This window comes from Petromyzon marinus, chromosome 23 (genome assembly GCF_048934315.1).
Source record: "Petromyzon marinus isolate PM22_M1 ecotype Great Lakes invasive population chromosome 23, UKy_Petmar_22M1.pri1.0, whole genome shotgun sequence".
NCBI lineage: Eukaryota > Metazoa > Chordata > Hyperoartia > Petromyzontiformes > Petromyzontidae > Petromyzon > Petromyzon marinus.
The window spans coordinates 24,669,323-24,678,762 of NC_133689.1; the positions used below are offsets into that span (position 1 = coordinate 24,669,323).

The 9,440-nt window shown below is 54.2% G+C and overlaps 4 non-coding genes and 1 pseudogene across 4 annotated transcripts; all 5 read right to left on the bottom strand.

The window, feature by feature from the left end:
* Positions 1-7,027: 7,027 nt before the first annotated feature.
* Positions 7,028-7,146, bottom strand: LOC142926716 (5S ribosomal RNA). Its single transcript, XR_012943640.1, has one exon. It is a non-coding gene; the product is annotated as a 5S ribosomal RNA (ribosomal RNA).
* Positions 7,147-7,398: 252 nt separating this feature from the next.
* On the bottom strand, positions 7,399-7,517 carry LOC142928578 (5S ribosomal RNA; annotated as a pseudogene).
* Positions 7,518-7,703: 186 nt separating this feature from the next.
* On the bottom strand, positions 7,704-7,822 carry LOC142927393 (5S ribosomal RNA). Its single transcript, XR_012944318.1, has one exon. It is a non-coding gene; the product is annotated as a 5S ribosomal RNA (ribosomal RNA).
* Positions 7,823-8,075: 253 nt separating this feature from the next.
* On the bottom strand, positions 8,076-8,194 carry LOC142926080 (5S ribosomal RNA). The gene has a single exon (XR_012943005.1). It is a non-coding gene; the product is annotated as a 5S ribosomal RNA (ribosomal RNA).
* A 432-nt stretch (positions 8,195-8,626) lies between these two features.
* On the bottom strand, positions 8,627-8,745 carry LOC142927779 (5S ribosomal RNA). Its single transcript, XR_012944703.1, has one exon. It is a non-coding gene; the product is annotated as a 5S ribosomal RNA (ribosomal RNA).
* Positions 8,746-9,440: the final 695 nt, after the last annotated feature.

Below are 9,440 nucleotides of genomic sequence, written 5' to 3' on the forward strand. Positions count from 1 at the left end.
ACTCACACGCGCCTCGCGCACCCTTCTGAACAGACTGTTGGTAGAAGGTGCACACACACACCCCAACAAATACACTTCGTATAACAACGCGTGAATACGAATGTAAATAGATGTTCCATTGTCCGAATATTTATTTAAGATACCTACGTACAAATTAATTAGAATATGTATTTATACTGGAGAAATCCAATCAATAACTCACAAACCACCCACCCACCCTCTCAAGTTCTCAAGCATACAATAACCCATTCGCCAAGCCGTGCTGGCCTTCACAGGTGCTTGCTCACAGCACCTGCCCTAATAATCTGTTAGGGCTGTTGGGGGGTAGGTGCTGCGGGATCTGTGTCTTTGTGTGAGCTGGTGAATGTGGGGAGCGGTAGTGTTGTGATTAACGCACTTCGCCACGAAGCCGGCCAATCAGTTCGATTCCCGCTCACGGCAAAGACAAGTGACGATTGTCTGAATCGGTTATTGGCCTCGCTAATTCAGCCTGAAATCAACACGTTGTGTAAACATCACGACTAGGGAGACAAATGCGGCCGGGGATGGTGTTGGTCACTTATGCCCTCGTGTACCGTGCCGTTCTTCATAGGTAGTCGCTAACAGTACCTGCCCCAACATTCTGTTAAGGCTACACGGGGGATCTTTGTCTTTGTTTGTGAAAGTGTGGGGAGCGGTGGTGCAACGGTTAGCGCGCTGCGAACCTGGAGATCAGAGATCTCTGGCGCAGAGCGCGCTCTCATTGGTCCGTGGAGTCGTGACGTGATGCTAAGGGAGCGTGTTGATTGGGGTCGTCAGCTTGCAAAGGACTCGATGGGGAAGCCGTTTTCATAACAAACTCGACGCTCGTGGTTTGTATCATTGTAGAATGCCGCATCAAAGTCAAGTGGCTATGAGCTGCTTTGGTGTCCTTAAGCGCTGCTCCTTTCTCAAGAAAATACCCTTCCAAAAAAAGATACTCGATTAAAACCACGAGAGACCGTGCAGTGGTTGTTTAGGCACCATTCAGTATACATCATCTAAATAAGATGTTAATCTTTGAAACTGCACATTTTTTAAGATGTAATAACGAGGTCATAACAAGTGTCAGATGTAAAACCTCTTTCCATTGTTTGGATTTCACTTCCCCATAATTCGGGTGAAAATTATCGCAACATTCAAATATCGTGTATAGAATATGCTCTTTGTTGAGACCACCACGAATGAAATAGATTTTACTGCATGGTTGTTCAAAACCATGACTCTGAAATCGTTTTGGTACACAACTATGCACTGCGAAAACCTACCGACAGAAAACATGTTTTTGTAACCAAACGCTCAATGCTGAGAGCGTTTGGTTATGAAAATATTCGTGCGAGTGTGCTGCACGGGACTTTGCCTTGGCTCGAGATTAACCACCGGTCTTGCCACGTCCAGACATGGTGAGGACGACGAGGACACATTGAAAAGGAGACTCGGGCTGGTGTACTTCAACTTATTTATTTCGTTGTCACCGCTCGTACATTACAGCAACACTCATCATCAAACCAACCCAGTTCCACGTTTTTCAGTCACTTTTAAACCTCTTCTCCACCAATTACCTTTCTCCCACTTCTCGCTCTTTCCCGATCCGCTCTCCGCACCAATCCGATCCGAGTGTCAACCACTCACTCATCGGATTGCGTTTCGTGCACGTCGTGCTCACACCCCGATCTCTCTTCCCCGCCCGAGCGTGCCGCGTGCGTGACGTGGTGATCCCTGACCTCCGACCCTTGATGCGTTAGGCATGCGTGATGTCGAGTGCGGAAGGTATGCGTGCTGTTTGTGTTGTGCGAGTGTGTGAGGATGGGTGACACATCCTCTATATCACCGCTTTCTCGGTTGAGACAGAGCCCTCCTCGGCTACTTCAGCTGCTGCAGTAGCAGCAGACAGCGCCTCACGCAACCGCGCGTCGCTCGCGACTCCCGAGCAGAGCGCGTGGCTGCGATTCTACGAGAATAAGAGCCCGGTCCACTCTCACGAGGAACTGGCGCGCAACATCAAAACACGTTTCGGGCAATTACCCTTCCCAAAGCACTCTATAATCAGATCGGCACAGCCGCAGAGAACGCAGGAGGGACGCGATATTGTGAGGGACGTGGGCCCCTGGCTCCCCCTCCGGGGGAGGGTTGATCTCGGGAGAGCTGCAGGTTCCGGACTCCTCGCTCATGTGAGAGCCACCGCTATCCAACTGCTCACTCGTGGGGAGATGGCTACTGCTCCCCAGCTCCTCTCCTCGCGCCGGAGCCCCTCGGGTCCGCAGGTTCTGTTTGGGGGGCATAGCTCGGGGCTGGCGCATGGCTGCCTGGAATCAATCTGTCGCTTCTCAGCCACTCAAACGCGACGTATCCGTTCACACAACCCCACGCACCACTCTCACGCGCTGAACCGGGGGTCAGAGGGCAATGACGTCCTTCGCACACGCGTTGCCACCGAGGGCGGGCAATGGAGATTGTTTAAAGGGCTGTAGGGATAATCCCACGTGTACCCAGGCGAGTCCACCGTCGCTCACCGCGGGCACAGGCTAAACAAAGGCAGTATGGATAATTTTGCGTGTACGCCGCCTGTCTACCTGACGCACACGTTAAACACAAGGGCGGATGAGTAACCTCACGTGCCCCTGTACGAGTCCGCCGCCGCTCGCCACACACACACGCTAATCACGAGCTACGCGCAGGGGCGAGCGCAAACACGTGGGTAAATACACACTCGCGCACAAACACAGGGTACGACGCAGGAACCCCGGTCGGGCCCGCACACAATGGCCGCCTCAACAGAGTTACCCACGTGCAAATCCCCGTACCACGACGAGCGGACTCACACCACCATGTGCCCGTTCCACACTCGCAGAAACCACACAAGGTTTGTTGATCACTGACGATTTATTCCTGGCGTGTCTGTGGGCTACTATTACCCAAGTCAGTCCGGGTCAGCAGGGCAGGTTTAACCTATCTCTCGATGGTCTAAACCTGATCTACCTCGTCCCCTTGGAGTGAAACTCCCCACTCTCGCTTTCGTACTCACATTTCGCCTCCGATGCGTGGGCCGTCGCGGAGAGACGAGGCTGCACGAGGTTCTTGCGGGGAGCGGGGCCTGGCTTCGCTGATACTCGTCCCACGGACGACCCAGTGGCCGGCAAGCTGACTGCTCCGATCGCTCATTTGAGGAGAACGCGAACCCCCATCGTCGCTCTCCTCTCCCATTTTATCCCTCTCTACATCAAAGGTCTGCCCGGCTAACCCGCGATACCCCACCGCCATTGGTGCGCCCACCTCGGTGCCTTCACAGACGTCCGCTTCCCTCTCTACCCATCAACAGGGGCCGCCGTTGGGCCGTTGCCATTGGCCACGGCGTGCAAGCGTACTTTGCCGGCCAATCGGATGCTTCCCCTGGTGCTCGTGTGGACCTAACCGCGGTGACTGAGTAGCCTTGTCGTGAGCATGCAATTGCACGTCAATTCACGGCTCTGTGGTGTAATTCAACCTGGGGGAAGTCGGACAATTCCCTGGCCCCAGGAAACCGTGAGGGATGTCCCTACGAAGAAGGCCCCTGGGTGAAAACCTGGAGGCCAGGTGACTTCCCCACGAGGTCCTACGTGGGGGGTGTGTGTGTTGTGTGTGCTCATTTTGGGGATGGTGAGGGAGAAGCAGCTTCGGCCTGCACGCTCTCCCGTGGTGGCGTTGCAGGCATGGCTCCGACGGAGTGGCTTCGCTGCTATGGCACCACATAGCCCGCCGAGGTGCCAGTCTCCGTCCCGGGTTGACTGGAGCATCTCGCCTGGGTTGCCCCCACGAGGTAGCGCCGCGGGGTCCGCGGGACTCGCCCGGCCCTCGTGGCTGGCCTCGGGGGTGGTGGCTCCGTCTTTTGGGCTTTTAGCGGCGGTCTCTTCCTCCATTCCAATGGCTCCTCTCGTCCCTCGGCACCTGTGGGCTGGGGAACAAACTCAGAGGCAGCAGGGTTTAGGTGCCATCGTCCCCGCCCCCCCCGGCCTGGGCCGTGACCCCTCGGGGCCGAGCATGGAGGGTGTTGGGACCCCGGGATTTCGGGGTACCCAAACTGCGGGGTTCTCCCTTGCTGGGGCTGCCTTCCATGGTTTTAATTGGCGGACGTTGACCACCATCTCTCGGCCCCTGTCTCCGCCCTGAATCAGCACCGTCCAGGGGGAGATCTGCCGCCCCACGGTCCAGGGTCCGCGCCAGTAGGTGGTCAGTTTCCCCAGCTGTCCAGCCCCGACACGAGGGGTGTATAGCCACACGTTAGAGCCCGCCGAGTAGAAGGGGGGCTCCATAAGGGGCCGGGCGCCCTGCTCTTGGTGCCGATGCGCGGCCTCTCCTTGTGGGTAGGCCCGGCCCCGGGCCCCTCGCAGAGTCTCCATCAGGTGCTCCACGGGGCGGCTCCCCTCATCCCGTTGCAGTGGGGGAACGCCGAACAGCAGATCTGCAGGTAGACGAGACTCACGGCCACACATCATTAGGAACAGGGTCTGTCCCGTAGACGTGTGTACTGTGGTGGCGTAGGAGAACAGGGCATAGGGGAGGTGTTCGTCCCAGTCCTGCTGAGTTGCGGCCACCATGCATTTGAGCTTCCCAGCTAAGGTCTGGTTCATACGCTCCACCATACCGTTCACCTGGGGGTGGTACGCCGTGGTTCGGTCCTTCTGGATTCCGAACTCGCGGCACAGCACCTGAAACAGCTCTGCCTCGAACTCACTACCTTGCTCGGTAATGACCCATTCGGAGATCCCGTGCTTAAGTACGTAGTGCTCCACGAATGCCCAGGCCACCACAAGGGCCGTCTTATCGGGGATGGCCACCGCCACGGGATAGCGTGCGAAATACTCCACCGGTGGGATCGCGGAAATGGCCCCTGTAGGTCGATCCCAACCAGCTGGTTTGTCCGACTGACGCGGAACGGCCTCAGGGGTACCTGATATTGCGCCGCTTTCGGCCCACATTGCTGACACGCGCGGCAGCCCTGTACCCAGGCGGCCACGTCTTGCGCCAATTTGGGCCAGAGATATTGGCGACGCAGGGTCTCCCTAGTGCGCCGTTCCCCATCATGGCCCCCGAGCAGGTGGTCGTGCACCAGCCATAGCAGCTGGGGTCGCACCTGGGCGGGAACACAGATGCACCCTCTTACCACCCCGTTCTGCACACACAACCGGGCATACAAACCACTCCAGGGTCCTGGTAGGGTGCTCTTCTTTTCCCGCAGGGCCGCTTCCACTGCCGCCAGATCCGGGTCCCGTTGCTGGGTCTGTCTCAACTGCTCGTCGTCCAGGCCCAGGAAGGCACAGCTGACGTCCTCTTGGATCCGCCCGGTCAGGGTGGGGCAGTCCGTCGGCTCCTTCTGTAGGGGTCTCCGCGGCGCATACTGCACTCTCTCTCGTGAGAGGGGGGTCTCAGTGCGCTCCCGGGGGGGCGTTGCCTGTTGGCAGCGTCCCCCATGAAGCATGGGCAGGCCTCCTCCGCCCTCGTCTCGGCGCACACCATGGGCTGCCTCGACAAGGTGTCCACATTTTCGTGCATCCGCCCAGCCCGGTACTCGATCTGCAGGTTGTATTCCTGCAGCTGCGCCAGCCATCGGGTCATCTGCCCCCGCGGTTTCTTGAATGTGAGATGGAGCTGCAGAGCATAATGGTCACTCCGCACCCGACATTTTCTGCCATACAAATACGGCCAGAACTGTTTACATGTGAAGATCACGGCATACAGTTCCTGACGGGTCACGCAATAGTTCAGCTCGGCCCTGCTCAGGGTCCAGCTGGCGTATGCGATGGCCCGCTCCATCCCATCCTGCACCTGTGACAACACCGCGCCCAGCTCATAGCTGCAGGCGTCGGTGTCCAAAATCAAATCGGTGGAAAAATCCAGGAAAGCCAGGGTGGGGGTATGGGTGAGGTGGTCTTTGAGGGTGGTGAAGGCCGTCAGGCGGCCTCCGTCCACTGATAAGGGTTCTTAGGGGAAGTGAGTTGGGTGAGGGGGCGTGCAATCTCGCTGAATCCCTTTACAAATCGATGATAATAGGTGGCGAGCCCCAAGAATGACCTGATCTCCGTCAGGTTCCTTGGCCATGGCCATTCCACTATGGCGCGTACCTTCTCCGGATCGGTGCGCAACCCTGCCTCGCTGATTCGGTGTCCAAGGTACCCCACCTTGTGCTGCGCAACATAACACTTACGTGGCTTGAGTTTGAGATGGGCGGCTCGCAGTCGCTGGAACACCTCTCATAACCTGGACCAGTCCTCAGACAGAGATATACTGAACACTATCACGTCATCCAGGTAAATTAGGCACTGTTCCCACTGCAAGCCCCGCATCACCAGCTCCATCAACCACTGGAACGTCGCAGGCACATTAGTGAGTCCGAACGGGAGTATCCGAAACTCAAACAGTCCCATCGGTTTGGTAAATGCAGTCATTGGCCGATCCTCCTCCGCCATATCCACCTGCCAGTACCCGGATGCTAGATCGAGGGTGGAAAAATACCGCGCCACCGTGAGGCTGTCAAAGGTGTCATCGATGCGGGGGATGGGGAAGGCATCGCCGAGGGTGACTGCGTTCAACTTTCGGTAATCAACACAAAACCGGGTCGACCCATCCTTTTTCATCACCAGTACCACCGGGGCAGACCAGGGGCTAGCTGAGGGCTGGATTATGTTATCTCGGAGCATTTCCACGATGGCATCTTTAATCTGGGCCCGTTCAGGCGCGCCCACTCGGTATGTGGGGAGTTTAATTGGTTGGGCGGCACCGGTGCCAATTTGGTGCTTAAGAAGGTCAGTCCGGCCCACATCCGAATCGTGCTCACTGAACACGTCGGCGTCATCGCTCATGAAAACGTTTATTCTGAGCTCCTGGTTTAGCCCCGAATGAGTAGCATCAAACAGTATTTTACAATAAAATATTGATCCCAATGCAGTACACCATATCGACGTGAAATTGGCAGGTGCACTCACTGGATGAGTCGAAGTGTAAAAAGCGACCCATCCAGATACAACAATGCAAAAGCCTACAACACCTGGTATTCCCAGGCAGTCTCCCATCCAAGTACTAACCAGGCTCGACTCTGCTTAGCTTCCGAGATTAGACGAGATCGGGCGCATTCAGGGTGATATGGTCGTAGGCCATGCTTGGAAAGACCTGTCGCACATTCAGATGTATAAAACAATCAACATTCAACTATACTTCTGGAGGTCATCGCTCATAAAACCTTTATTCTGAGCTCCTGGTTGAGCCCCGAAAGAGTGGCATCAAACATTATTTTACGATAAAATATTGATCCCAATGCAGTACACCATATCGACGTGAAATTGGCACGTGCACTCACTGGATGAGTCGAAGTGTAAAAAGCGACCCATCCAGATCCAAAAATACAAAATCCTACAACACCTGGTGTTCCTAGGCAGTCTGCCATCCAAGTACTCACCATGCTCGACCCTGCTTAGCTTCCGAGATCAGACAAGATTGGGCGCATTCAGGGTGATATGGTCGTAGGCCATGCTTGCACACACCTGTCGCACATTCAGATGTATGAAACAATTAAAGTTCAACTATATTTCTGGAAATCATCGTTCATGAATACTTATATTCTGAGCTCCTGGTTGAGCCCCGAAAGAGTGGCATCAAACAGTCTGGATGAGTCGAAGTGTAAAAAGCGACCCATCCAGATATAACAATGCAAAAGCCTACAACACCAGGTATTCCCAGGCAGTCTCGCATCCAAGTACTAACCAGGCTCGACCCTGCTTAGCTTCCGAGATCAGACGAGTTCGGGCGCATTCAGGGTGATATGGACGTAGGCCGTGCTTGCAGAGACCTGTCGAACACTCATATGTATAAAACAATCAACATTCAACTATACTACTGGAGGTTATCGCTCATGAAAACGTTTATTCTGAGCTCCTGGTTTAGCCTCGAAAGAGTGGTATCAAACAGTATTTTACGAGAAAATATTGATCCCAATGCAGTACACCATATCGATGTGAAATTGGCAGGTGCACTCACTGGATGAGTGGAAGTGTAAAAAGCGACCCATCCAGATCCAAATATACAAAAGCCTACAACACCTGGTATTCCCAGGCAGTCTCCCATCCAAGTACTAACCAGACTCGACCGTGCTTAGCTTCCGAGATCAGACGAGATCGGGCGCATTCAGGGTGATATGGTCGTAGGCCATGCTTGGAAAGACCTGTCGCACATTCAGATGTATAAAACAATCAACATTCAACTTTACTTCTGGAGGTCATCGCTCAAAAAACCTTTATACTGGTAGGAACGAAGTTGTAAACTGAGTGTACCAGCCTGCAATAGATTAATGTGTCCGTACGTCCGTCCGTCCCCTTTCAATACTTTAACGAAGTGAAATCTCGTGCTGTTGGGTGTATAAAATCAGTAATAGACAGCGCAGAGACTTGTCCTACCAGCCCACCCTGCAGGGACCTGTTTCTGAGCTCCTGGTTGAGCCCCAAAAGAGTGGCATCAAACATTATTTTACAAGAAAATATTGATCCCAATGCAGTACACCATATCGACGTGAAATTGGCAGGTGCACTCACTGGATGAGTCGAAGTGTAAAAAGCGAGCCATCCAGATCCAAGTAAACAAAAGCATACAACACCTGCTATTCCCAGGCAGTCTCCCATCCAAGTACTAACCAGACTCGACCCTGCTTAGTTTCCGAGATCAGACGAGATCGGGCGCATTCAGGGTGATATGGTCGTAGGCCATGCTTGGAAAGACCTGTCGCACATTCAGATGTATAAAACAATCAACATTCAACTATACTTTTGGAGGTCATCGCTCATAAAACCTTTATTCTGTGCTCCTGGTTGATCCCCAAAAGAGTGGCATCAAACAGTCTGGATGACTTGATTCGAAGCTTTCGTGACTGCAAGAATTACTCTTTGTTTTTTTCGGTAAAGTCACGTATAAATAAAAAATAATAAAATAACAATAGCGTACGACGTTTCGGTTGCAACACAAGCAGTCATCATCAGGTACAGAAGAGCTAAATTTACGAGAGAGAGGAAACACATAACCCCAGATGTATATACAGACACCCAAGAAGGGGGCGTGGATGGAGTGGGGTGTGAGAGTGGATGGTGTCGCGGTGAGAGTGGATGGTGTCGGGGTGAGTATGGATGTTGGAGAGGTGAGAGTGGCTGGTGTAGGAGTGAGCGTGGATGGTGTAGGGGTGAGCGTGGCTGGTGTAGGGGTGAGCGTGGATATTGTAGGGGCGAGAGTGGATGTTGCAGGAGTGAGCGAAGATGGTGTAGGGGGTGAGCGTGTAGGTTGTAAAGGCGAGCGTGGAGGTTGTAAAGGTGAGCGTGGATGGTGTAGGAGTGAGCGTGGATGGTGTCGCGGTGAGAGTGGATGGTGTCGGGGTGAGTATGGATGTTGGAGAGGTGAGCATGGATGGT